Source organism: Silene latifolia, chromosome X, assembly GCF_048544455.1.
Source record: "Silene latifolia isolate original U9 population chromosome X, ASM4854445v1, whole genome shotgun sequence".
NCBI classification, from domain to species: domain Eukaryota; kingdom Viridiplantae; phylum Streptophyta; class Magnoliopsida; order Caryophyllales; family Caryophyllaceae; genus Silene; species Silene latifolia.
The window spans coordinates 309,748,594-309,775,763 of NC_133537.1; positions in this window are offsets into that span (position 1 = coordinate 309,748,594).

The following is a 27,170-nucleotide window of genomic DNA, read 5'->3' on the forward strand; positions in this document are numbered from 1 at the left end:
GGGTCACCTTGTCTAAGCCCCCTCTTACCCTTAAAATATCCAAATTGTGCACCATTCAAACTTAAAGAGTATGTAGGAGAAGAAATGCAACACATCACCCATTGCTTAAACTTGCTAGGAAAATTCAAAGCATCCAACATTTGTTCCACAAATTGCCATTCAATTGAATCATAAGCTTTTTGAAGGTCTAATTTGAATAAGCATCTAGGGGAAACCATACTTCTATTATAAAGCCTTACCAAGTCTTGGCAAATCAGAATATTCTCCAGAATACTTCTACCTTTAATAAAGACTCCTTGGTTCTTGCTAATAATATCTGGTAGTATAGCAGCCAACCTAGTGCACATGATCTTTGAGATAGCTTTGTAAAGAACATTGCAACAAGAGATTGGACGAAAATGCTTCACACTAGTAGGCCTGTCCATCTTAGGAATGAGTGTAATAGTTGTAGCATTAATCTGAGTTAGTAACTTGCCAGAATCAAAAAAATTTCTTACAGCATCACACACTTCATCTCCCACAATAGCCCAAGCATCTCTATAAAACTGACTAGTATAACCATCTAGACCTGGAGATTTGTCCTTAGGTATACTGAAAATGCTCTCCTTGACTTCCTCAGCAGTGATGGGAGTGTCTAAAATATTCCAGTGTGCTGCTGTACAACAAGGTCCCCTGATGACTACATGATGCTGCACTTCCACTGTGTCAGTATGAGAGCCTAGCAGGTTCTGATAATATGCCAGAAAAGCCTGTTGAATTGCATCACCAGTGGTACAAACATTGCCATTCATATCTTCAATCTGCATTACCTTATTCAACATCACTCTCTTCTTGATAACTTGGTGAAAGTATGAAGTGTTGAGGTCCCCTGCAATTGACCATTGAATTTTGGCTTTCTGAGAGAGGAAGCTATCCCTGGCCACAATAAGATCCTTTAGTTCATTAGCCAGGTCATACTCCTACTGAATCAGGTCCAAATCCCCAGGATGCTCAACCAACTTCGTTTGAATTTGTTGCAGCACAGTACCAGCAATGCTAGTGCTGTTTTCAATATCAGAAAAACAATTTTTATTTAAATTCTTGAGAACAGGTTTGAGAGCCTTCAATTTCTTCACCACATTAAACATTTTAGTCCCTTTATAAGACTGCTTCCACACACCATCTACACTTATAATGAAATGCTCAGAAGCTCCCCACATATTAAAGTACTTGAAGGATTTTTTCCCATTAAACTCAACTTTCCTGTCTACTATTGTACATGGACAATGATCAAACATACCCTCAGGATGGAAGTGGGCCACATAATCTCCATAAAGACTCATCCACTCAGGGTTACCCATTGCCCTATCCAATCTACTATAAACTCTTTTAGTAGGTGCCTGTTTGTTAGACCAGGTAAACAATGCCCCAGTAGCCTTGATATCCTCCATTTCACATAAAGAGACACATTCCTAGAAGTGTTCCATCTCAGCATCTGTAGTGTTACCCCCTAATCTTTCAATGGGAGATAAAACAGTGTTAAAATCTCCTACCCACAACCAAGGAATAGTGCAAGTAGAAGCTGTCTCTTTCAAAAACTTCCAAAGAATAGTTCTCTCCATCAGGTCATTAAAAGCATAAATCATAGTCAGTAAAAATTTCTTGTTATCCACTTTGGACTGAACTAACATATGGATATACTGTGAGCCATAATTCAGAAACTGCACATCACAGCAAGTAGGATTCCAAAGTAACCAAATCCTCCCCCCTTTATGCCAACTGCAGTTGGTAGCATCCATCACAAATTGTAGTTGCCTTATTCAGTAAATTGCTAGGTTTAAGTTTAGTTTCTAATAAACCAAAAAGGCCTACACCATTATTATGCATGAACCACTTAACAATCTTCTGTTTATTCAGGTCATTGAGACCCCTGGCATTCCAAAATCCAATGCTATGCATGATTAACTTGATTAGGAGAGTCCTTACCACTGTTCTCTACCCTGACCCTAGGTGTAGCAGAGAACTATTCAGTGCATCCAGGAAAGTGTACTGACTGAACTTACCAGAGAGCCTTACTCCCACCATATTCTCCTGCCTACTGACCCACATAATTTGTTTTGCAGGTGTAGCTTTCACAGTAGGAGTGGACCTCACCATAGACAAGGGGGGAACACTTCAGGAGTAAGAGCAGGAGGGGGCTCAGAAGTCTCAGCAGGTTGAGCTTTCTGTACAGCCCTCCAAATTTGTTTAGGCTTGGGCTTAGGTTGCTGCACTTTTGACCTCTTGGGTGTAGGTTTCCTGCACTGAGACATGTCATGCCCTATCCCATTACAACTAGTACATGAGATAGGGTTCCATTCATACTCCACACTAACAATAACCAGCTGCCCAGACTCATCCAGAAACCTAACCTTATCAATAAGCTTTTGGTTAAAAGGCACCTCAACCATAACTCTAGCATAACTCAAACGAATCTTATCAGTAGTAGCATCATCCATATGAATAAAATTTCCCACCAAGCCAGCTATCTTAGGCAAACAAGCCCCCCAAAATCTCAAGGGTATACCAGATAATTTTGCCCACACTGGAACAATATCAACTTTCTCCTTAATCAACTCAGTTGCAGGAAGCCAGGGGCGGATGACCACAGGCTTATTATCAAACATGTAATACCCTGAGTTTAATAAAGCTTCCCTATTCTCAAACTTAGTAAAACGTACAAGGAAAATCCCATTGTCTAAGAATGAAACTCTATCAATCCCAAATTGGTCCCAAATACGATACACAAAATTCTCAATAATCTCAGCAGGAGGGTTAGCACCCAAAATATAGCAAAAAACAGAGTTGTTCCAAAAGGCTACCTCTTGTTTAACATCCTCATGTGTGAATTACAGTAAATCTGAGAGCTCTTCCTCCTCTGAAATAGTTTCCATGACTGGGACACACTTTCCATGCTATTTCAGCATCCACCCATCATTGAGCTGTTCAGGAGCACCTTCACTAAGATTTAGTATCGGGATTCCATTAATTTCATTAACAGACCTCGTTTTACCAGTATCCATAGATGAAGGACCCTGAAAGGTAGCATCTTTAGGCTTGTTTTGAGTAGAAGGACGTAGTATTGAATGTTTAACAGGTGTTGTAGTTTTTGAAGAAGACATTAATGGCGAAAAACGGTTTTGAGAAGCCTTAACTGCCGTCATCCTCACTAAATTTTAGGTTAGAATTTCAGAGCTTTTCTCTCTCATCATTTTCTCTCTAAATTGCATGTAATTATTGTGATTATAAAAGGTTGAGGAGGTCATTGTTTTATCTTAGTAGCCATCGATTATTTTACTAAATGGGTCGAAGCAGCATCCAACACCAGCCTTACAGCCAAACATGTGGCCAAGTTCATACAAACCAATCTAATCTGTCTATACGGTTGCCCACATGAAATCATCAGTGACAACGGGTCACATTTTCAGGCCGAAGCTGCACAATTGCTAGCCAAATATAAGATCAAGCATCACCATTCCTCGCCATATAGACCACAAACTAATGGCGCGGTGGAGGCAGCTAACAAGAATGTCGTCACAATCCTCAATAAAATGATCGACAATTATCGCGATTGGCCTAGCAAAATACCCTTTGCAATATGGGGATATCGCACATCAGTTAGGATGCCCACTGGGGCTACTCCTTTCTATTTAACTTACGGCATGGAAGCTGTACAACCAGTAGAGGTAGAGATCCCATCTCTGCGCATTCTACTCGAAAGTCAAATTCGAGAAGCTGATTGGAAAAAGGATAGGTATGACGAACTCGTCCTCTTGGACGAACGGAGGCTACGCGCATTACATAATGTGGAGACATATCAGGCACGTATCAAGTGAGCCTTTAACAAATGGGTCAAACCCAGAAATATCAAGGAAGGAGATTTAGTACTCAAGTCGGTCAGAGCTCTCTTACCTGTCGATCCACGGGGTAAATTTAAGCCTAATTGGGCAGGACCATTTTTAGTCAAGTCCATACTTTTAGGGGGCACGGTTAAGATCACAGGCCTAGACTGGAATGTTTTTTCTAACACGACCAACCTAAACCAATTGAAACAATACTACCCTTAAAAATAGGATAAAATGCGCCTCGTGTAACCCACATGCCGCTCGTGCGACAGGAAATAAAACCGGCCCTGGCCCGTTAAAAAGCGCATGATATTATGCTCTTGCGTTTTGACATTTTGACATCCTGATATCATCAAATAAATTAAATTGCACTTCCTTAGCAGTAAGTAAAGCAAATGCTTATTTTCTAAGTTCATTACCAGCTCTTGCTTCGAACATTTATTCTTTTACATTTTCTCGAACTACGTACATGATTTGATTTCATTTTTTCTAATGAATACGTAGGCAATCCTTCATAGGATACAACCTGTCGTTTTAAGATGTAAATAGAAGGACATTTGAACATTTGAAATTCGACAAGAATAAATAAAGGAAATTTATGAAAGTTTCTTAACTAATAAATCTTTTATTCATTGTTCCATAGATAATAGTAATACGCCAAATACATATAAATTTAAATGCTGAAATATAAAATACTAGGCTAGGATTCTAAAAACCCCGCCATTTATTACAATTCAAATAATAATAAATAATAATACTATAAAATGACTAAGGCTACTCTCTCATTTTCCCCTTGCCTTTGTCACCTTTGTCATATGTCTTGTCTCGACCACGAGCAGGGCGCTCTTGCGTTATTTCCGACCTAATCACCAACGGTCATTCTCGTGGTCTAGCATTCCCATTTCAATCCACCACCATCTTCTTGATAGGAGCACTCTTTGGTTTCTTCGATGGACGAACAACCCGATATCCGACCTCTTCTTCCTCCTCAGCCAAGTACCTTTGGTTCTCCTGCGCCACTTCGCGGATTTTGTAGTCTATGGGCTCGTGATTCCTTAGTTTTTCACGCTCCTCGGGGGTGCTAGCTGTCCTCCACTACAGATATGAGTCAGATACCCATAATGAGCCAACCGGAACGGGTATGAACCACATATTCCTTTGGGCCCAGCGAGTAGCCCAATCTCGACAAGACTCCATCGTATGCACCAAGGCCATTCGAGGGACATTGTCTAGCTTTGGGATTTTCTGTCTTAGGCCCACCTGCCTCATCAATCTCTCCGGAAAAGAATGGACCATGAATTCCAAGTCGGGAACGCGAATGGACAGTGTCAGATCCAAAGATGATACTCCAGTCATCGATCTGAGATGCCACCATGGCACTATCCACCTAATCAAGGGCCCACCTTCACTCTTCAGTTTATTTTTCCCATAATCACATACTCGAGTGAAGTCCACCATGTAACCTCATCTCATTGCAATCGATCGGGAGTGATATCATGTCACGTCAACTGGGGGCTCGATCAACCGCAGTCTTTCCATCAACCAAATTTACAAAAAAAAGGAGAATGGAGTCAATCCCAAAACCAAAAATAAAAATAAAAATAAAAAATAAAAATAAAAAACGGAAATAAAAACGGCTGAGTAGGACACGAAACGGGTTCTCACCTGTAAAATGATTGGGCAAGATACGGATGCTCTCGGTTCTCCTTTCTATTATCCAATCCAAGAATGGTCTCCCCTAAAATCAAGCATGTTGGGCTCCTGCACAGTTCAATTTGCTCCACTATGCCTAGAAATCGAGGGTCACCCCTCATCTCTTGGTTGACATGCCCTCGAAGGACATAGCAATGAAGAAGGCAAAATCCATAAGCTCGGCGCCTCGCCACATAAGAAATAATGAGGTCCTCCCTATTTATAAATCGATCGACAAATTCAAACAAGCGGACACCTTTCGAGGTCACAAGACAGTCTACCTCAGCCTTGGTCAATCCAAGCAAGTTCCTAAATTTATTTTTATATCCTTGAGAGCTAGGAGGTATAACCGGAACACTTTCTGCGTCCCATCATCCAACTGCAGCAATTTCTTCACGAAAAGAACAAATTCCGCCTCCCGGAAAGGCAAATACATGGAAATTCAGGTCCCAATATTCAAGACAAGCATCCAAAAAGGGCCTAACTGCCTTCAGTAGCTTCAAACTTATGATTTATCCTAAATTAAAAGCACCCATGTCGTATTTCTCCACATTTGTAAATTCATTCGTCCACTCCTTAATGCGATTTTCCCAATTAATGTTGCGCGTACATTCTTCTCATAATATGACTTCTTGGTCAGATATCGTCCTGATATTTTGACCGTTGTCCTTTCCATGGCCTGGCGCCTATCTTCATGTGTCCTGATTGCTTGACATCCTGACACCCTGACAGTCAGGCCAAGATAAGGTATAGGTCAGGGATATCTGCGGATTTGCAGGCCCAACAATTGCCCCTTATCCCCTTATTTTCGCTGGGTCAGGCCAGGAATAAGGAGATAACTTCTAACTATGGAAAACTGCTCAACGGTTAGGTCGTGACTAATCAGTTTATGTAACGGCTAGTTGATCAGTTTATGACGCGTGTTACAATTACTGCAACCTCTTCAATAATTACCCTTCCAAGTTGCGGTTGAAACCCTAGTTTCACCGACTATAAATACTCTTTTACTTCATTGAATTGATCTTCATCAAAATTCACTCTCATCTAACCTAATCTTCTTCTTTAAGTTTTTCTAATTTCTCGTCTTAATTCCTAATAATTCTTCAATAATTTTCTGATAAATGGCTACGAAAAAGAAATCCTCCAGGGGAGTTATGTCTCCTGGAACTCCTTTTGTTCCAAATTCTGAAGAGACTACTTATGAAAACCTCCCTTCGTCTTCTGCTGCTCAACTTCCTATGGTTGATAAACCGAATGATTCTCCTCTCGAGATGATTTCAATTTTCCATGGTGATTTTGAATTCAAACCCACAAAAGCTTTGAAAGATGATCAGTCTCTCTCAAATCGTCTGAAACCTGAATTTGAAAAGGTGCTGAAAGATAAAGGAATTATTCCTGTTGATTCCGAAGTTTGAATCCCTGAAAATTCTCTTGTTAGGGCTGACTGGGCATGTCCTGGTTGGTTCTGTATTCATGACTGGGCCATCAGGGCAGGTTGCAAGCTTCCTTTCTCTCCACTTATGGTGGATGTTATCAAAGAAATTGGTGTCCCTTTTTATCAACTGATGCCCATGTTATGGAAAGTAGTCTGCTCTGTTGAGTATCTCTGTAAAAAAACACAATATCTCTTTTTCCCTTGACGACTTGAAGACCTGTTATGCTGTCAAGACCAATAGTCCTAGCCGTATAACTTTCAAAGTCAGGCCTTCCACTACTCCCTGATCGGTCCGTTTCGTGTTCACAATTAAAGATGTGGTCGTTGGGTCACGGTCGAATAAAAACACAATTTATAACTTCACAAACAACTCTACAATTAGTAAAGAGGCAAGTAAAGGTCGGATCCCAAGGGACGGGTATTGAAATGAGATTTCTATTGCAACTAGTGGTGTCTAAGGGGTGTCACAAATTGGGTTGATGTAGAAGGTCACTAAACTAAAATAGCAATGAAAATAAACAAGCAAGATGAATTAAAGGGGTGTAAACAATTGATTAAAAGCACTAGGGTGTCATGGGATCATAGGGGAATCATGGGAATTGATCATACAAACATGTTCTCAAATTATAAGCAAGCAATTATTGTTGTGATGGATTGAGTTGGGTTATATCTTACAATCCTAGGAAAGTTTGGGTCCCGGAGCCGAATCGATTAGATTGTACAACACCTACAAGTCGACTTAATCTTCCCTACTCAACAACATGCATGGTCTAATGAGTCTCGAGTTGGGTTATGTCTTACAAGTCTCATTGAAAAGATAGAAGATGATAGTAAATGCAAGGATTCATAGGCTTAGCATTTCATCAAATATAACATGTGCATGAGTTGAGATCAAAACAAGCAAGCAAATAAAAATGAAAGTATATTAATTTAAGCATGAATCATTCCCCATGTTGGTTTCCCCTAATCACCCATTAACCCTAGCTAAGAGACTACTCAATCATTATCATGTTGATCATGCTAGCAAGGTTGTCAATCATACCAACAATATGATACATGATGAATAAATGAAAGTAATTAACAATAATTAAAATGGGATTAAGAGAATTATACCTACTAATGATTCCAATAATATAGCAAAGATAAAAGAAGTACTTGAATGCTTGATTGAGAGGTTGTCAATCTCCCAATAATAACCCAAATAATCTTCAATTACCCAAAATAAAGGATGAACAAAAGAGAGATTAAGGAAATAAAACCTGTATTAGAACTTGATTAATTGTTGATTACAATACTAAGGAGAGATTTGATTGATATTAACTATTCTAATTATTGATAAGAAGAACATGCTCCTCTAATTAGACTAATGGGGTATTTATAGTGGAAATTAGGGAGGATGCATTAGGGTAAACTAAGGGCTAAATTAGTAATTACACTTTTTAGATTGAGCAAGGAGGACCCGGTATTTTTCGAAGGAAGGGCTTCTTTCTTCGTAGCTTGGAGAAGAGGAAATCACGCTGTGCTGGAATCCGGGCGGAATAAGGTCGGGACGGGCGAATTCAGGCGATGGGGTCCGAGCGGATTCGAGGGAATCCGGGCGGATTGTGGAGGTGGAATCCGAGCGGATTAGAGCAAAGCCGCACGGATTGTGCTGCTGTGGGACGGCCGGATTGGTGACAATCCGCACGGATTGTCACTCAGCAAGACATCTTCTTCTTTTCTTCCCTTTTCTTCATAAATTCCTTGGGGATTTCCTTGGGGACTCAAGGATCCTTTCTCAACATTGCTCTTCTACTATAATATGTACAAAGGCCTTCTAATCTTGTCTCTCCTTGATGCTTGGTCATTGAATTCGATCAATTTAGTCTCGTTTTGCCATGAAAATGCAAGATTCTTACTCCTTTCCTACCAAGGGATCAAAATCTCAAAGAATATGCAAAACAAAGAACTAAAGATAAGAAATGACCCAAATATGCACTAAAAAGCATGGGAACAAGGCTAATTCGGGGGCTAAATATGCGCTAATTATGGTCACATCAAATATCCCCAAACCGAACCTTTGCTCGTCCCGAGTAAAGAGGTGACAAAGACTAGGACCAATACTAACCTATCCTAATAATAGCCGATATGAGACAATTAGCGGGTCTCACTCTGCCCCTTCAACTCACAACAAGACAACCATGAGGTAGGATGCCTTCTTGCAAGGCAAGGTGGGTCTTGCCAAAATGGCGACACATCCAAACATTAAGCACACAAAATCACATAATGGATGCATCTACAAAAGGAATAGCCCCTTCCTCATCAAGTGGCGGAGGCACTAAAGAGGAACAAATTTAAGAGCATGTAATCCTTCACAAATACTAGTTCAACAAATTACTAAGGCTAAGAGGATGGCACTAAATCACCTCCAAATGGTGTTAAACTAGACTACTTTCGTCCTCAATTTCCAAATGCTTTCGTTAAGAGCGATCGGATGGTGGTGGAATGATGATCCCTATGATGCTAGTAGCATATGACATGACAAGTCTCGAATTCTCTACAAAAGTAAAGGTCGTGGATCGTCCCAAGCTCGACCAAGTGGCTTGACAAAAAGGCTTTTTGGGAATGAAATGCTCAAATCTTTATTCACAACGGGTGGATATGACTAGTATTCAAAATTGTCCTCATTTCACTTTCACATTTCAAAAATTTAAGATGGGGTTTGTCCCTTCCGGGCTAGTGTCCTTTGCTTTCGCCAATCGCTTATTAGGCAACCGGTTAACCTCTAGACAATAGCTTTTCGGGTTGATAGTCACTCTGTCTCTGGGCGGCCGAATTCACAACCGTATGGGGGCCCAATTCAATGGATCCCGCACCAAAGCACATCGAAGTGGTACGCCTCCATCAAAACAACTTAAATTTCTCAACTTTCAACAATTCACAACATTTGAGGTTCCTTGGCATTAGATTACTTCCACATGACAAAATTTCTTTGAAATGAGCACTTCAAGCTTATTGATAGAAAATATTTGTGGGTTGCCTTACCACAAGGTCAAACAAGGTCACCTAGACAAGTTAACCAAGTCCACATCGCATCACGGGGTTGGATAGGTGACTCACATGCAAACCCTTGACTAGGCTTTGGGTCATGGGTCAAAAGACACTAGTATGACACTATCTAGGGTGTTTTACAACCATTCTAGTAGGTAAAGTCTTAAGTTGAACAAGTATTTGTAATGGCTTAGTTGCTCTTGTCAAAGTTCCTAAATAGGCATTTTTCAAAACATTTCTAACATGCAACTACATGCCATGATGCAACTAATATAAACATCCTAATGCAAGTGATTTTATTAACTAATATGACATATAAACTAAATGCAAGTCCTAAGTTCACATTGTTATACCGCATCAATCAAAATAAAGCCACATAGTCATTAACATAAAGAGGAAAAAGGAGATTGGAAAGATCATACCATGCGGTCTTCATGATCCTCATGTCTCGGATGTGGCGTAGTCAATCGATGTGAACAAGGATAGAACAAACACAATATATACAAGACTATATATACAAGACTACAAAAGGAAATAAACATGTTTTTGGGTTTTCAATTTTCAAATTTTTATGATTTTTGAAATTTTTCAATTTTTTTTTTTGGATTTTTGAATAAGAGTTAAATGTTAGAATTCCCATCCCCACACTAATATGGGCATTGTCCTCAATGGCTAAAATGATGGAAATTATGCAAAGATGATGCATGATTTCTACACTAAATGCAATCTACACTAAGCTACACTACATGATGCATGGTTTTTGTTATGACGGAGAGGATAATTTAGATTACCTCCCGTTGTGTATGCATTAACTTCCCCAAACCGAGTGAGACACTATTGCTAATGTCCAAGGATGGGTGTAGTTCATGCACACACTATGCAATGCATGAAACTAATTTGTCATTTTGGATTTTGAAAATGGGAACAATGAAATGAGAACACCTCAATGGTACCGAGGTGTGAGTCCTCTATGGTGCTAGGACTACTCCAACAATGATCAAAATTAATGAAAATACAAGGTAACAAGACACAAACTTCTTTTCATGAAACATTGAAAAATAAAGAGGAGAGATGAGAAAACTTCACTTGAACTTAGGTGGGTGCCTCTTGCCCGCTCCACCTAGTGATGAAGTAGTCTTCTAGACATCGGCATCATCTCCCTCTATATCGCTATCCCAAATATCCTTTGAAGCATCACTCAAACTTGGGTCCATGAATTAGTCTTCCTCACTCTCAAGCTTCACCGTGTCACCTCCACAAGAATTGCCACTCTCTTCTTCTTGGCGACCGTTCGCCCCTTCATTAGCTTTCTCCGAGTTGGGGAAGAGCAAATCCATTTGAGCCCATGAGGGGAAAGCTCCTTCCTCACTAATCCGTCCTTTTCGAACCATCTCATGGTATTGGGGGTAAAGAGCATAGTAAGTGTCCACGGAGGTCTCGTATTGACGGTAGTGTAGATCTTGTAAGATTCCCGTGATAAAGTCGTCACGGGGGAGGATGAAGGGATTCGGATGGTTATACGGTTGGTAGGGAAAGGGGTAGGGAGGCACTTATATCTTCTCATTTTGGGTTTGTTGTTCTTGTTGTTGTGGTGGTGGATTTTGGGGTGGTGGTGCTTGCTTTGTTTGACTTGGGATGAGGTAGGAGGGCATTGGGGACAAGTTTCCTCTTCTTGGGGAGATCCGTGGTCGATCGGTCATTGGGAGATAGATCGGATCGCTTCCTTTTGTCAACCACTTTATCCGCTTATCGACCCCCTCAAGGGTTATCCAATGGTGTTGGACGAGAAGGAGATCTTCATTAATTCTCGTGCTCCCCGTAAGTGGAGTGTACTCATTGTTCTCATTGAACCTTGGGTTGAAGTGCTTTGCAAGTCTAGTTATGAGTCCTCCATTCACTATGTGCTTCATTCCATCATCGTCCCCATTTCTAAACTTTGCCCATTTCTCTAGCAAAACTAGAGGTGCATTGAAGTGATACCCATTTCTCCCTTGAATGTTGAGGTATGATTCCATAAACACAAGGTCTAATTGGTTCACGATGGCCGGATCTCAGCGGGCAAAGAGAGTGCCCGAAAGAAATCGATATGTAAACCTCAAGATCGGGTTTTGGATATGAAAAGCAAGACATTCCTTGGTAAGAATGAAATCCCGGCCCGTCATGGCCCTCCACAAAGGTGCAACACTATACTTTTTGGGTTTCGATGTTCGGGTAGGCGAAACTTCAAGTCCAAACACATTTGCGAATTCTACAAGGGTCATCATCCTAGAAACATTCTCCAACCTAAACTCTATGCATATTACTTTGTTCAAGGTTGTAATCTTCAAAAAGCTCAAGAATTCAAGCACAAGGGACCGATAGGTTGGTTCATACATGCGAAAAAGGGTTGAAAGACCAAAAACCTCAAAGAGAGCTTCCACTTGGTGATAAATCCCAAGTTTCCTCAAGGTAGCATGACATAAAAATTTAGTGGGAAGAATATTCTTACTTAGAAGCCGGTGGAAGACTAATCTCTGCACATCGTTGAGGAATTACACATTTGAGAAATCATCAAGCCTTGTGAGATCTACAATCTCTTCATGTTCCCTTCTAATGGTGTTGAGATGGGAGGTAGAAGAACTTCCCATCATCCTTGGTCTTCTTGCACTCCTAAAAGAGGATCTCCTTGGTGCCATTCTTGATTCTTTTGTTGGGTTCTTTTGATTTGTGAAAGGGTAAGGATGTTCCTTGTTGATTGAGTGTTGGAAACCCTAGAAAATTGGGGCTTTTTGATTTTGTGGGTAAAGAGAGTGATTTGGATATGTATGGGAGTCATAAGGAAGTGGGTTTTATAGTGCAATTGGAAGGAGTAGTGATGTGTCACTGTATGTGTGGTGGGGTGTATTTTAATTAGGGAAAAGTCGGGTCAAAACACCGTGAGAAGACGGCGGATTCGAGTGAAGACGCTCGGATTTGTGCTCCTCGGGACGGGCGGATTACGGGCAATACGCCGGATTCATCACGCGATAATTTCCAAAATTTGACGCTTCAGAGACGGGCGTCCCGAGCATGAGACGCTCGGATTCTTTTATGATGGGACTGGCGTCTTCTTCTGAAGACGGACGGATTCTTCTACAGAGATTTTCTTTGAAATGCACAGGTAGAAAGACGGGCGTCTTTCTTCAAATCCGGCCGGATTCTTCAAGACGGGCGTTTTTCCTCTTTGGACGCTCGGATTCAACCTCACCCAAAAATCTTCAAATTTTCAGCGCGTAGGACGGACGGATGATTTCTCCTCGAACTCCGGATTCAGCAAGACGGCCGGATTCCAGGGAATCCGCACGGATTCAGGCTGCGAGTTTTAACTTCTCTTCCTCTCTTAGATGCGTCCCCACACTTGAGAATTCGTTCCTTCCTTCATTCAAAATTCATTAGTAACCCTCCCTTACTTACGCTCATGAAAAGAGTTCATGCTATTTATTAAAACAAATGCAATAAATACAAGTTAGAGGGTTAGTATATTTACAAGTGGTGGTTTAGGGAGGACTCCACCAAACTCTCCCTTAGATGGTCCTTTCAAGGGGGAGGAGGCCCGAGGTAGGTAGCCTCGACCTCTCCAACAAACGCTCCTTCATAGTATGCCTTCAACCTTTGACCATTTACCTTGAACTTGCTTCCATCTTCCGCCTTGAGTTCGAAATCTCCATATCTTCCAACTTCGGTTATCACATAGGGACCCATCCATCTAGAGTTCAATTTTCCCGGAAAGAGTCGGTAGCGGGAATTGAATAGAAGGACTTTGTCTCCCTTGTGCAAGGCCTTTTGTCTAATCCTCTTATCATGAAGCAATTTTGTTCTTTCTTTGTGAATCTTTGCATTCTCATAGGATTGTAGTCGGAATTCCTCCAACTCTTGGATTAGAATCATCCTCCTTTGACCGCTCAATTTGAGATCAAGATTAAGTGCTCGGATTTCCCAATAAGCTTTGTACTCCAATTCGATTGGCAAATGACATGCTTTTCCATAGACAAGCTTGTAGGGGGAGGCTCCTATGGGAGTCTTATAGGCCGTCCTATAAGCCCAAAGAGCATCATCAAGCTTTGTGCTCCAATCTTTCCGAGTCTTGTTCACAACTTTTTCAAGGATTTGCTTGATCTCTCTATTTGAAATTTCCACTTGACCGCTTGTTTGAGGATGATATCCCAAGCCAGTTCGATGTTGAACACCATATTTGGTCAAAAGGGATGCAAGCTTCATCTCATGGAAATGCGTTCCTCCATCACTAATGATCGCTCTAGGAACTCCAAATCTTGGGAAAATTATCTTCTTGAAAAGCTTGGTGACCGTTTTTGCATCATCATTTGGGGTGGCGATTGCCTTCACCCACTTTGAGACATAATCTACGGCCACAAGGATGTACTTATTCCCATTGGATGTCACAAAGGGCCCTTGGTAGTCGATTCACCAAACATCGAAGATCTCTACCTCTAGAATGCCCCTTTGTGGCATTTCGTTCCTCCAAGATATATTCCCCGTTCTTTGACAAGCATCGCAATGAATGATGAATTCTCTTGTATCTTGAAACATTGTAGGCCAATAGAAGCCCGATTGGAGAATTTTTGCAACGGTTCTCCTTGCTCCATGGTGCCCACCATAGAGTGATGAATAACATCCTTCCAATATTCCTTGGATTTCCCATTGAGGGATGCATCTCCGGTAGAGCCCATCACTATACTCCTTGTAGAGGTTTGGGTCATCCCAAAAGTACCTCTTCACTTCGAATAGGAATCTCTTCCTTTGGTTGTGGTTCAAATTTGGAGGGAGCACTTTTCCAACAATATAGTTAGCATAATCGGCAAACCATGGGGTGATGTGCCTTTCAAGTTGTGTTTGAATAGCCATCAAAATATCGTCGGGAAATGAGTCATTGATCAGGGTTTCTCCATTTTCATCATGAAACCGGATCCTTGACAAGTGATCCGCCACTACATTCTCGGCTCCTTTCTTGTCTCTTATTTCCAAGTCAAATTCTTGAAGAAGCAAAATCCATCTCAACAATCTTGGTTTTGCCTCCTTCTTTATCAAGAGATGTCGGAGAGCACGGTGATCCGAAAATACAATCACCTTGGATCCAAGCAAGTAGGAACGAAATTTATCCAAAGCATAAACAATGGCAAGAAGCTCCTTTTCGGTTGTATCATAATTCACTTGGGAGGGGTCGAGGGTCTTGCTTATGTAATAGATGGCGTGAAGAGCTCTCCCTACCCGTTGGCCAAGAACCGCTCCAACGGCGTAGTTGCTAGCGTCACACATAATCTCGAAAGGTAACTCCCATTTCGGGGGTTGAATGATTGGTGCCGAGATTAATGCTTATTTGATTCTATTAAAAGCTTCAACACACTCGTCAGTAAATTGGAATTGGGCATCTTTAAGCAAAAGTTGAGTGAGGGGTTTTGCTATTTTTGAAAAATCTTTTATGAAACGACGATAAAAACCCGCGTGACCGAGAAAACTTCTCACCCCTCTAACATTCACGGGAGGTGGGAGTTTCTCTATCACCTCAACTTTAGCTTTATCGACCTCGATGCCCTTTTCCGAAATCAAATGGCCTAAGACAATTCCTTCATTGACCATGAAGTGACACTTTTCCCAATTTAAAACAAGGCTAACATCTTCACACTTTTGCAACACAAGAGAAAGATTATGCAAACATGAGTCAAAGTCCTTTCCATAAACACTAAAATCATCCATAAAAACTTCCATTATGGTCTCTAAGTAATCGGAGAAGACACTCATCATGCATCTTTGGAAAGTGGCGGGGGCATTACATAATCCAAAAGGCATCCTCCTATATGCAAAAGTGCCATAAGGGCATGTGAAGGTGGTCTTATGTTGGTCATCCGGGTGTATAGGGATTTGGAAGAATCCCGAATACCCGTCAAGGTAACAAAAGAATTTATTGGAGGCTAACCTCTCAAGCATTTGGTCAATGAATGGTAAGGGGAAGTGATCTTTTCTTGTTGCGGAGTTTAATTTCCGATAGTCAATGCACATACGCCAACCGGTGATCATTCTTGTGGGTATTAATTCATTCTTTTCATTTGTCACTACCGTAGTACCTCCTTTCTTAGGTACCACTTGGACGGGGCTAACCCACAAAGAATCCGATATGTATGATTCCCGCATCAAGTAATTTCATGACTTCTTCTTTGACAACTTCTTGCATGTGGGGGTTCAATCTTCTTTGGGGTTGAATGGTAGGTCTATGGTCTTCCTCTAGATGAATTCTATGCATGCAAAAGTTGGGACTTATCCCCTTAAGGTCATCTAGACTATAACCTATAGCCTTCTCATGTTGTTTCAACACATCAAGCAACTTTCCCAATTGGTCATCATCAAGTCTATCATTAACAATCACGGGTTTGGTCTTTGATTCATCAAGGTAAGCATATTTCAAATTTGGGGGAAGGGGTTTCAAAGTAGGAGTGTGTACCTTACTTTCCTCCTTTGGAGTTTCATTGAGAATTTGCTCCATCTCCATTAGACATTCCATTCTCATAGCATACTCAACTTCACTTTCATCAACCTCATCATATTCAAATCCCATGATGGGTTCCTCTTGCTCTTGAGCTTGTAAAATATCCTCCAGGATGGATTGCTCATCCTCTATGGGTTGACATGCTTCCACTAGAATATTATGCACTAATTCGGATTGTGCACGAGTAAGTTCCTTGTTAGCTAGAGCGGCCTCAAAGAGATCCACCTCCAACTCCCAATACATGCTCTTAGCCTCACTTGCTTCCAAGGCTTCCAATGCTTGCATGGGATCCTTGAAGTAAGGTATACTCAAGTGGTCCTCTACAAAACAATCTATGAAATCCATCTCGCAAAATATCAAACAACTTGAAAACGATTAGAGCAAACCTTGAGGGGTTTTACTTCCCCAAGGCGAAGAAAGACACAACTAATAACAATAAAAAGAAATCTAAATCAAGTAAACACCGTCCCCAACAACGACGCCATTTTGATCGGTCCGTTTCGTGTTCACAATTAAAGATGTGGTCGTTGGGTCACGGTCGAATCAAAACACAATTTATAACTTCACAAACAACTCTACAATTAGTAAAGAGGCAAGTAAAGGTCGGATCCCAAGGGACGGGTATTGAAATGAGATTTCTATTGCAACTAGTGGTGTCTAAGGGGTGTCACAAATTGGGTTGATGTAGAAGGTCACTAAACTAAAATAGCAATGAAAATAAACAAGCAAGATGAATTAAAGGGGTGTAAACAATTGATTAAAAGCACTAGGGTGTCATGGGATCATAGGGGAATCATGGGAATTGATCATACAAACATGTTCTCAAATTATAAGCAAACAATTATTGTTGTGATGGATTGAGTTGGGTTATATCTTACAATCCTAGGAAAGTTTAGGTCCCGGAGCCGAATCGATTAGATTGTACAACACCTACAAGTCGACTTAATCTTCCCTACTCAACAACATGCATGGTCTAATGAGACTCGAGTTGGGTTATGTCTTACAAGTCTCATTGAAAAGATAGAAGATGATAGTAAATGCAAGGATTCATAGGCTTAGCATTTCATCAAATATAACATGTGCATGAGTTGAGATCAAAACAAGCAAGCAAATAAAACATGAAAGCATATTAATTTAAGCATGAATCATTCCCCATGTTGGTTTCCCCTAATCACCCATTAACCCTAGCTAAGAGACTACTCACTCATTATCATGTTGATCATGCTAGCAAGGTTGTCAATCATACCAACAATATGAAACATGATGAATAAATAAAAGTAATTAACAATAATTAAAAAGGGATTAAGAGAATTATACCTACTAATGATTCCAATAATAAAGCAAAGATAAAAGAAGTACTTGAATGCTTGATTGAGAGGTTGTCAATCTCCCAATAATAACCCAAATAATCTTCAATTACCCAAAATAAAGGATGAACAAAAGAGAGATTAAGGAAATAAAACTTGTATTAGAACTTGATTAATTGTTGATTACAATACTAAAGAGAGATTTGATTGATATTAACTATTCTAATTATTGATAAGAAGAACATGCTCCTCTAATTAGACTAATGGGGTATTTATAGTGGAAATTAGGGTGGATGCATTAGGGTAAACTAAGGGCTAAACTAGTAATTACACTTTTTAGATTGAGCAAGGAGGACCCGGTATTTTTCGAAGGAAGGGCTTCTTTCTTCGTAGCTTGGAGAAGAGGAAATCACGCTGTGCTGGAATCCGGGCGGAATAAGGTCGGGACGGGCGGATTTAGGCGATGGGGTCCGAGCGGATTCGAGGGAATCCGGGCGGATTGTGGAGGTGGAATCCGAGCGGATTAGAGCAAAGCCGCATGGATTGTGCAGCTGTGGGACGGCCGGATTGGTGACAATCCGCACGGATTGTCACTCAGCAAGACATCTTCTTCTTTTCTTCCCTTTTCTTCATAAATTCCTTGGGGATTTCCTTGGGGACTCAAGGATCCTTTCTCAACATTGCTCTTCTACTATAATATGTACAAAGGCCTTCTAATCTTGTCTCTCCTTGATGCTTGGTCATTGAATTCGATCAATTTAGTCTCGTTTTGCCATGAAAATGCAAGATTCTTACTCCTTTCCTACCAAGGGATCAAAATCTCAAAGAATATGCAAAACAAAGAACTAAAGATAAGAAATGACCCAAATATGCACTAAAAAGCATGGGAACAAGGCTAATTCGGGGGCTAAATATGCGCTAATTATGGTCACATCACTCCCCTTCTCACCAATCTAGATAGCGGCCATGACAAGAACTGGGCTGCTGGGTACATGTTTATCAGGACCAATTATGTGGGCCCTGATCTGGCATATTTAAACTATGACGCTTGTGTTGGTGGTGAGTACTTTGGCTTTTCCTTTTATCCTGCATGTTTATTCGTTAGTTTTAAAAATAAGCAAATTATATTGAATCATACCTCTTTTGTGCGCAGTTGATGATTGGGTTACTGAAACTGAGTACCCTACTGCAAATATTTCTGCTTTTCTTGTTATTCCTTAGTTGGAGAGGGCTTGGCCTCTCTGTTGTGGGGCTGGCCATCTTCCCCGTCGCCTAAAAGCTGATGGTGCTACCAGGGTGCCTAAACCTTCAAAAGCTGTTAGTGCTTCCACTGCAGGCAGTAAGTCTATTTTGTTTTCCCTTTTCTTTATATTTTGGCTCTTCCATGATAGTTTGTTTTTATTGCTAATGTAGTGTCTCGTATTATAGCCACCAGGTTATCTGCTTGCCTTGCCAGGTTCGGTATGGCTGATCTTTCAGCCAGGTTGGCTAGGATTAAGGAGGAGGGCTCCCAGGGAGGCGGTGATACTGAGCATGTCATTTATTTAACCGAGTTGCCTGATGCTTCCAAGGTTTCTACTGTTCCTGTTACCTCTGCTTAAACAAGTTCGGCAGCTCAGAAGAGAAAAATAGAGGACGTTGATTTGTCTGCCCCAGTCAGGGAAGTAAGAGCCAGGGTAGATAATGTGAAGGCTACCAAGGTGAAAATCAGGGACTATGCTGCTTCTAAGTTAGATGTCATACTCACCCTTGATCCTGTTGAGACTGCTACCCAGGCAGTTGCTTCAGTAGATCACTCTGTCAGCCTTTTGGCAAGTGCCTTGGCTGCTATAAGGGAGGTATGCTATTTTTATTATTATGTATATTTCGTAATATGTGTATTTTATTTAGAGGTTTTTATTACTATGACATAATATTTATATTATCCTTTTTGCTCAGGGTGATGCGACCTGTCTCCACAATGCTTATCAGGCTACTTCTTTGGTAGCTAGGATTGACCTTATGAGATCAGATTATGATAAGATGAAGTCTGAACTGGTATTTGCTCGTGTTGATCTGGCTGCTAAAGCTGCTGACTTGGCGAAGGCGCAGGCTGAGAGGGATACTGCTAAGGCTGAGGCAGGCTCAAACAAACAGCTTTTGCAGGAGGCACTGGACAGGAATGAAGAGCTTACCCTGGAGAGGGATGATTTGGAGTTCAAGCTTGATGATGCCTCCCTGTATTTTTATATTAAGGGAAAAGTGGCTGCCATGTCGGAGCCTGTGGAGGCCAGGGCAAATTGGAACCCTGAAGCTGAGATGGCCTTTGTTGCTTCTAAGTATCCTGGCCTGCATAATATGGGAAATGAATAGGAGGTCGATTCTCCAGGGGAGCAGGATGTCGATGCTGAGGCTGATCAGGCCAAAGGAGTGTTGATGCTGTTTCTAAGGAGAAGCAGTAATTTGAATTTTCTTTGTTGGTATTGGCCCATCCAGGGGGGATGTCCCTGGGTAAACAATTTTATTTTCTTTGTTTCTGCGTAAGTCAGGGAGGTTATCGCTGGCCTTATTGAATATTTTGGTGCCTTTACCCCAGGGGGTAAGGGCTTTATTAATATGATGGTAATGGCCTTAGTTGGCTTACTTTGCTTATTTCATGTTGTTTTGTTTGCTTTTGAGTTTCTTTTGAACCTGTGAACTTTGTTTTTCCAACCCTGTAAACCCGTCAAAATCTTCACTTTGTTAACCTGTAAAGCATTTTTGAACTTGTCTTGTGATTCAAGTCATCGTAAGTAATTCAACCATGTATGGTTTTTGCCATAGTGGTTGAAGGGGTGGGAAAACCGGCCTGACAGGAGGGCTTATGTCCCCTGCCTGACTGGAGGGCTTGGTACTCGGCCTGACAGGAGGGCTTTTTAGACTGATGGTCGGGATAAAACACCCTTGCACCGTCTTGCTGCGTCCAGCCGGTTGTAAATGTGTGCAGTAAATCTAGTCAGGTCAGGTAATTATTTCATGCCTGATTGGTCCTGACATTTACTGTATCCGGTGATGGTTACCAACTCGTTAGGCACAATTAAGTACAACATTTTGTTTTAAAAATTAATGTATAGTAGAGTAGCCCTCAATCCTGAATATTTATGCATATAAACATTTATCATGTATAATTGTTCAGGATTTAAAAATAAGAGAAATTGGGTTAGTTATATATATAGACATGGATTGCACACAGGGCATATGAAACACGTAATTTTTCAGATAGCACGTCAGGTTGAATCACTGATAGTAAAGGTATAGTTTTTTACCTGATTTTGGCCTGACATAGGTTTTATACATGGAATAATTTCAAATGTGTTACATTCCAAGATCTCGGGATCATTTCTCCTTCTAATGTTTGGAGCCTGTATGCTCCTTGTCCAACGATTGAATCGATTAAGTAAGGGCCTTCCTATATAGGGGCGAGCTTGCCTGCTAATTTTTCTTTTTTGTTTGGAAAAACTTTTCGTAGGACAAGGTCTCCTTCCCTGAAGACTCTAATTCTAACATTTTTGTTGTAAGTCTTGGCTACTGCTTGTTGGTATGATGTCATCCTGATTTTGGCAGCGTCTCTTAGCTCTTCTGTCAGGATCAGGTTGTCTTGCATCAGATCTCTGTTTGCTTCAATGTTGTTCAGGCTATATCTTAATGTTGGCACCTGAACTTCTGCAGGGATGACTGCTTCACAGCCATACACCAAAGAGTAGGGTGTTTGTCCTGTTGATGTTTTTGGGGTCGTCCTGTCTGCCCACAGTACTAATGGAAGTTCCTCAGCCCATCTACCTTATTGCTGGATTCAGCCTGGCCATTAGCTTTTGGATATCCAGGGGTTGATGTTACCAGGTTGATATTCCATTCTTAGCAAAATGCTTTAGTCTTTTTCCCCACAAATTGGGTTCCGTTGCCACATACTATCTCTGATGGGACTCCATATCTGCAAATAATATTCGTTCTGATGAAGGATATTACTTCTTTTTCGGTTACTTACCTGAAAGAGTCAGCTTTGATCCATTTGGAGAATTAATCAGTCATAGCCAACATGAATACTTTCTGTCCTGGAGCTACATGCAGCTTTCCAACAATATCCATGCCCCACTTCATGAATGGCTAGGGTGCGGAAATTGAGTGAAGGAGCTCAGATGGCTGATGTATTATTGGTGCATGAACTTGACAGGCTTCACATTTTGAAGAGTATTCCAGCGATCGACCCTCGGTGTTGGCGATGTGCTTTGTCCGAGTACTTTACTTGCCAGGCTTTTTCCTCCTTTATGGTTACCACAGTGTCCATCGTGTATTTCTTGAAGTACTTGTTTGGCTTCGTCAGGCTCCAAGCATCTCAAGTATGGTCCAGCCTGCGATCTCTTGAATAAAGTGTTATTGAAATGGTATAGGTTGAATCTCTAATTTTAAAAGCCCTTGCTTCATGCCTTCCCTGAGGTAATATTCCTTGGAGGAACCAATCATAATAAAGTTTGGTCCAGGAACTATTATCTCGATTGACAGGGCTGACCTGCTCGGTTTTATTGATAGCTGGTTCTAACAAGTGAACACTTGGTATTTTGTCAAAAACTGCAGGGGTAAAATTTGAACCTAGATTGGCCAAAGCATCAGCCTGTGTGTTCAGGTCTCTTGATATTTGATCTATATCAAATAAAGCAAATTTAGCGGTAAGGTTTTTTGCATATTCTAAATACGAAATCATTTTTGCATCCTTGGCCGTATAAATTCCCTTTATTTGATTAGCAATTAAAAGTGAATCGGTTTTTACCTTTAGGTTCTGAACACCGAGGTCTAGACATACCTTTAAGCCTACTATCAGGGCTTCATATTCTACTTCATTGTTGGTAGCTTGAACTCACAGCTTATAGCCTGAGCTATGACGTCTCTCTATGGTGATTTAAGTACTAACCCTAACCCTGTTCCCCTGGCATTGGATGCCCCATCTATGAACAAAGTCCATTCTTGGTCTGGGTTTTGTTTTCTAATTGATTAACCTCTTTTTTCAGGTCAGGTTCTAGGTTAGGGTTGAAATCAGCCACAAAGTTTGCTAAGGCCTGCGATTTAATCGCTGCCCTGGGTTCAAAGGAAATATCATATGTACTAAGTTGAACTGACCACTTGGCCATCCTACCTAATAATTCAAGCTTGCGTAGGACAGATTTTATGGGTAAGTTGGTCCTGACTATAATGGGGTAGCTTTCGAAATAGGGACGTAGCTTAGTACATGACATAATTAAAGCTAAGACATATTTTTCAAGTAATCCATACCTCATCTCAGCATCCAGCAGGCTCTTACTTACATAATAGACATGATGTTGTTGGCCTTCCTGTTCTTTTACAAGGACTACGCTGACTGCTGTGTCAGTGATGGATAAGTATACTGACAGAGGTTCCACCTTCTCTGGTTTAGCTGGTAAGGGTGGAGATGACAGATAAGATTTTAGGTCTTGAAAGGCTACTTCATGTTCACCCGTCCACTGGAAGTGCTTGTTTTTTCTGAGCAGATTGTAAAATGTTTTACACCTTTCAGAGGATCTTGATATGAACCGGTTTAGGGCGGCCACCCGGCCTGTCAATTTCTGAATATCTTTGACAGACTTGGGTGACTGAAGTTCCAGGATAGCTTTTATCTGTTCTAGGCTGGCTTCTATGCCTCTCTTCGTAACCATGTAACCAAGGAACTTACTTGTAGAGACTCCAAAGTGGCATTTTGCAGGGTTGAGCTTCATGTTGTATTTTTCCAATATTTGGAATGCTACTTCCAAATGTTTCACATGATCTTCTGCATTCTTGGGTTTTACTACTATGCCGTCTATGTAGACTTCCATCATATCACCTATTTGATCCTTGAACACCATGTTGACCAGGCGCTGGTACGTTGTACCTGCATTCTTCAGGGCCGAAAGGCATGGCTGTGTAACAGTATATGCCTCGGTCTGTGATGAATGCAGTACTCTCCTGGTTAGCAGGGTGCATTTTTATTTGATTGAATCCACTGGAGGCATCCATGAATGTCAGCATCTCATGCCCTACTGTGGCATCTACCATGGCATCAATATGTGGCAAAGGAAATGGGTCCTTAGAGCAGGCTTTGTTCAGGTCGGTGTAATCTACACAAACTCTCCATTTTCCATTCTTTTTCTGCACAACAACCACGTTAGCCAGCCACTCAGGGTACATTACTTCCCGGATCATTCCCATATCCAGGAGTTTTTCCACTTCCTCGTTGATTATTGCATTTCTTTCAGGTGCAAATTTTCTTCTTTTCTGTTGTACAGGCTTAAAGATGGATCAATATTAAGTTTGTGTGTAATTATATCAGCACTAATTCCGGTCATATCAAAATGAGACTAAGCAAACCAAGATAATTTATTTTTAAGGAATTTTACCAGTTCGGGCCTGACACAATCAGGGGCATCAGATCCCACTAGAACATACCTGTCAGGGTACTTCGGGTCTAGGATTACCTGATCTGTTTCCATTCTGGGAGGTGCTACATAAGTACTCCTGACAGGGTATGGTAATTGCTATGCGAGGGACTTACCTGCCTTGGAAGGTTTTAAGGCTGTTGTATAACATTTTTATGCTGTCTTGTAATCTCCTTTGATTGTGGTTATGCCCCAATCCGTTGGTATCTTGATACACTGGTGATAGGTCAATGGCACAGCTTTGACATTATGAATCCAGGGTCTGCCCAGAATTGCGTTGTAGGATGACAAGCAATCTAGGACTCCAAATTTCTCATAGGATGAGACTCCTTCAACGTAGGTTGGAAGATGGATCTCCCCTAATGTGCTTCTGGTCTCTCCACTAAACCCTACCAAAACGTTGGACTTTTTGGTGATTTGATCCTCATTGATTTTCATGGCTTTTAGTACGTCAAGCATGATCAAGTTCACTGAGCTGCCTCCATCTACTAGGATCCTTCTTACTGCGGCGGTTCTAATCTGCATAGAAATTACCAGGCCATCATGATGAACATCAGGGATGCCTACCAGGTCACAATCACTGAAAGTGATTGTTGGGAGGTGATCTGGTTTGAAAGGTGATGTATTCCTTGGCGTCCTGGCTATCTTTTTTGCTGTTGAACTGGTCAGGCCGCAAATTTCTGATCCACCAGATATGAATTTCACTTCATAGATTGGGAGTAGTGGAGGAAGGCTGCGATCCTGTTTATGCTCCTGGTTCTCTTTTCCCTGGTCTGCATTCCTGCCTTTCGTCTTGATCAGGTCTTTTAGGTATCCGAATTTTAGCAGGTAGGCCACTTCTTTCCTCAGGGTAAAGCAATCATCCGTCGTGTGACCAACGTCTATGTGGAATTCGCACCATTTGGAGTTGTCTCTCCTTGGGTTAGGATTTTCTACCTTCCTGGGCCATCTGACTACTGGTCCCTTGTTGTCAAGCCTTTGGATCAGTCTTGCAATATCAACACTGAAGTTATGCTCAGAAATAGGCAGAAATATCTTAGCCTTACCTTGATACTCATGTGCCAGGTTGACTTCTAAATGGTTTGGCCTGGAATATGGAGTAGGTCTGTAATTGTTTCCTTTGTTGCTTTTCCTGTTGCTCTTTAAATAGTCCTTTGGTCCACTGGATGATCCGACTTTATAGCTCTTGTCTTCTTCTAGACTGATAAAAGCAAGGGTTTTGGCCTGGACATCTTCGATGGTATGGCAGGGATACTTAGTGAGCTCATTGTACAATTCACTATGAGGTAGTAACCCCTACCTGAATGCCTCCACTGCTGTTCCAACGTCACACCTGGGAATAGACACTTTCTCTTTGTTGAACCTGGCGAGGAACCTCCTAAGAGTCTCCTCTGGCTTCTGTGTAATCCTGTAAAGGTCACTAGACCGCTTCTCCAACTCCCTGCTGCTTGCAAACTGCTGGTTGAAGTTGTTGATCAGGTTGGCGAATGAGTGGATGCTCCAAGTTGGCAGGTTGATGTACCATTGTAAAGGAGGTCCGGTCAGGGTTGTTCCAAATCCCTTACACATGCAAACTTGCCTGAACTCGCTGGGAATGGATGCAACTAACATTTTCTGTTTGTAGAGAGCCAAATGATTTTATGGATCCGTAGTTCCATCATAGATCTTCATAAACGGGACCACAAACGTTTTTGGCAAGTCCACTTTTGCTATTTTGTCTATAAAAGGTGAATCAACATAGCTGTCAGGGGTAACTTCTTCTAAACTGGCAGGGACTCCGGGTATTTTCTCGAATTTTTCATTTAGCTTCTTGATTTCCTGAACCATTGCCATTATGATGGCTGTTGCAGATTCATCAGGTTTTTCATTGTTATTGTTTGGCTCACCATCGTCATCAACATTGACGAACTTAGAACCACTCGGCCTCCCAAAACTGGAAAAATCAATGTTTTTGATAATCGATGCAAATGGTGTTCCTGGCTGGAATCTGGATCCTGCTCCCTGGGATTTTTCCAATTTTTGTTTCAGAGCTGACTTAGATTCTCTTAACTGAAGGATTTCAGCCTCAGTTTGGGCTACTTTTTCTTTCAAGCTTTCCAACTCAACTATTTGTTGAAGGTCTGCGTTTAATCGTTCTTCAATGGTGGAATGGGCCATTTTTATAGGTTATTTGGATTTTTGTAAGATGAGGAAAAAAGATTTTAAAGAGCTAGATGTCCCACGGTGGGTGCCAATTGTTTTATATGAATGTTGCTCAAGGCAAAATCAGGTCAGGGTAGGTCTAGGTAGGGTTAACTAGCTCTGTTCAATCTGTGGGTAAGGATGACAGGGTATAATGCAAGAAGAATAAAGTACGATAAAATAAAAAAATAAGACAAAGAATTTCGTTCGTGGAAAACCCTTAAATGGGAAAAAACCACGGGCACCAAGCCAGGAGAGGATTTCACTATAATATTGAATATTTAGCACAATTGATCGTAATTTGATTAAGTATTGTAAGAGAATATCGTATGCTTGTATATATCTTGTCCCTCTCTTGAATGATTTCCAAGTGCTCCTTATATAGTAGTGCTGAACGGCTGATTAATCTCACCATTAATACCAAGTATTCCGTCTTAATTACCCGTAATAATGCCCATTATTATGCCCTTAATTGCTGCTTTTAATTGTAGAATCTTCCCAATTAATGTTGCGCGTACATTCTTCTCATAATATGACTTCTTGGTCAGATATCGTCCTGATATTTTGACCGTTGTCCTCTCCATGCCCTGGCGCCTATCTTCATGTGTCCTGGTAGCTTGACATCCTGACACCCTGACAGTCAGGCCAAGGTAACGTATTGGTCAGGGATATCTGCGGATTTCCAGGACCAATAGGTGTATT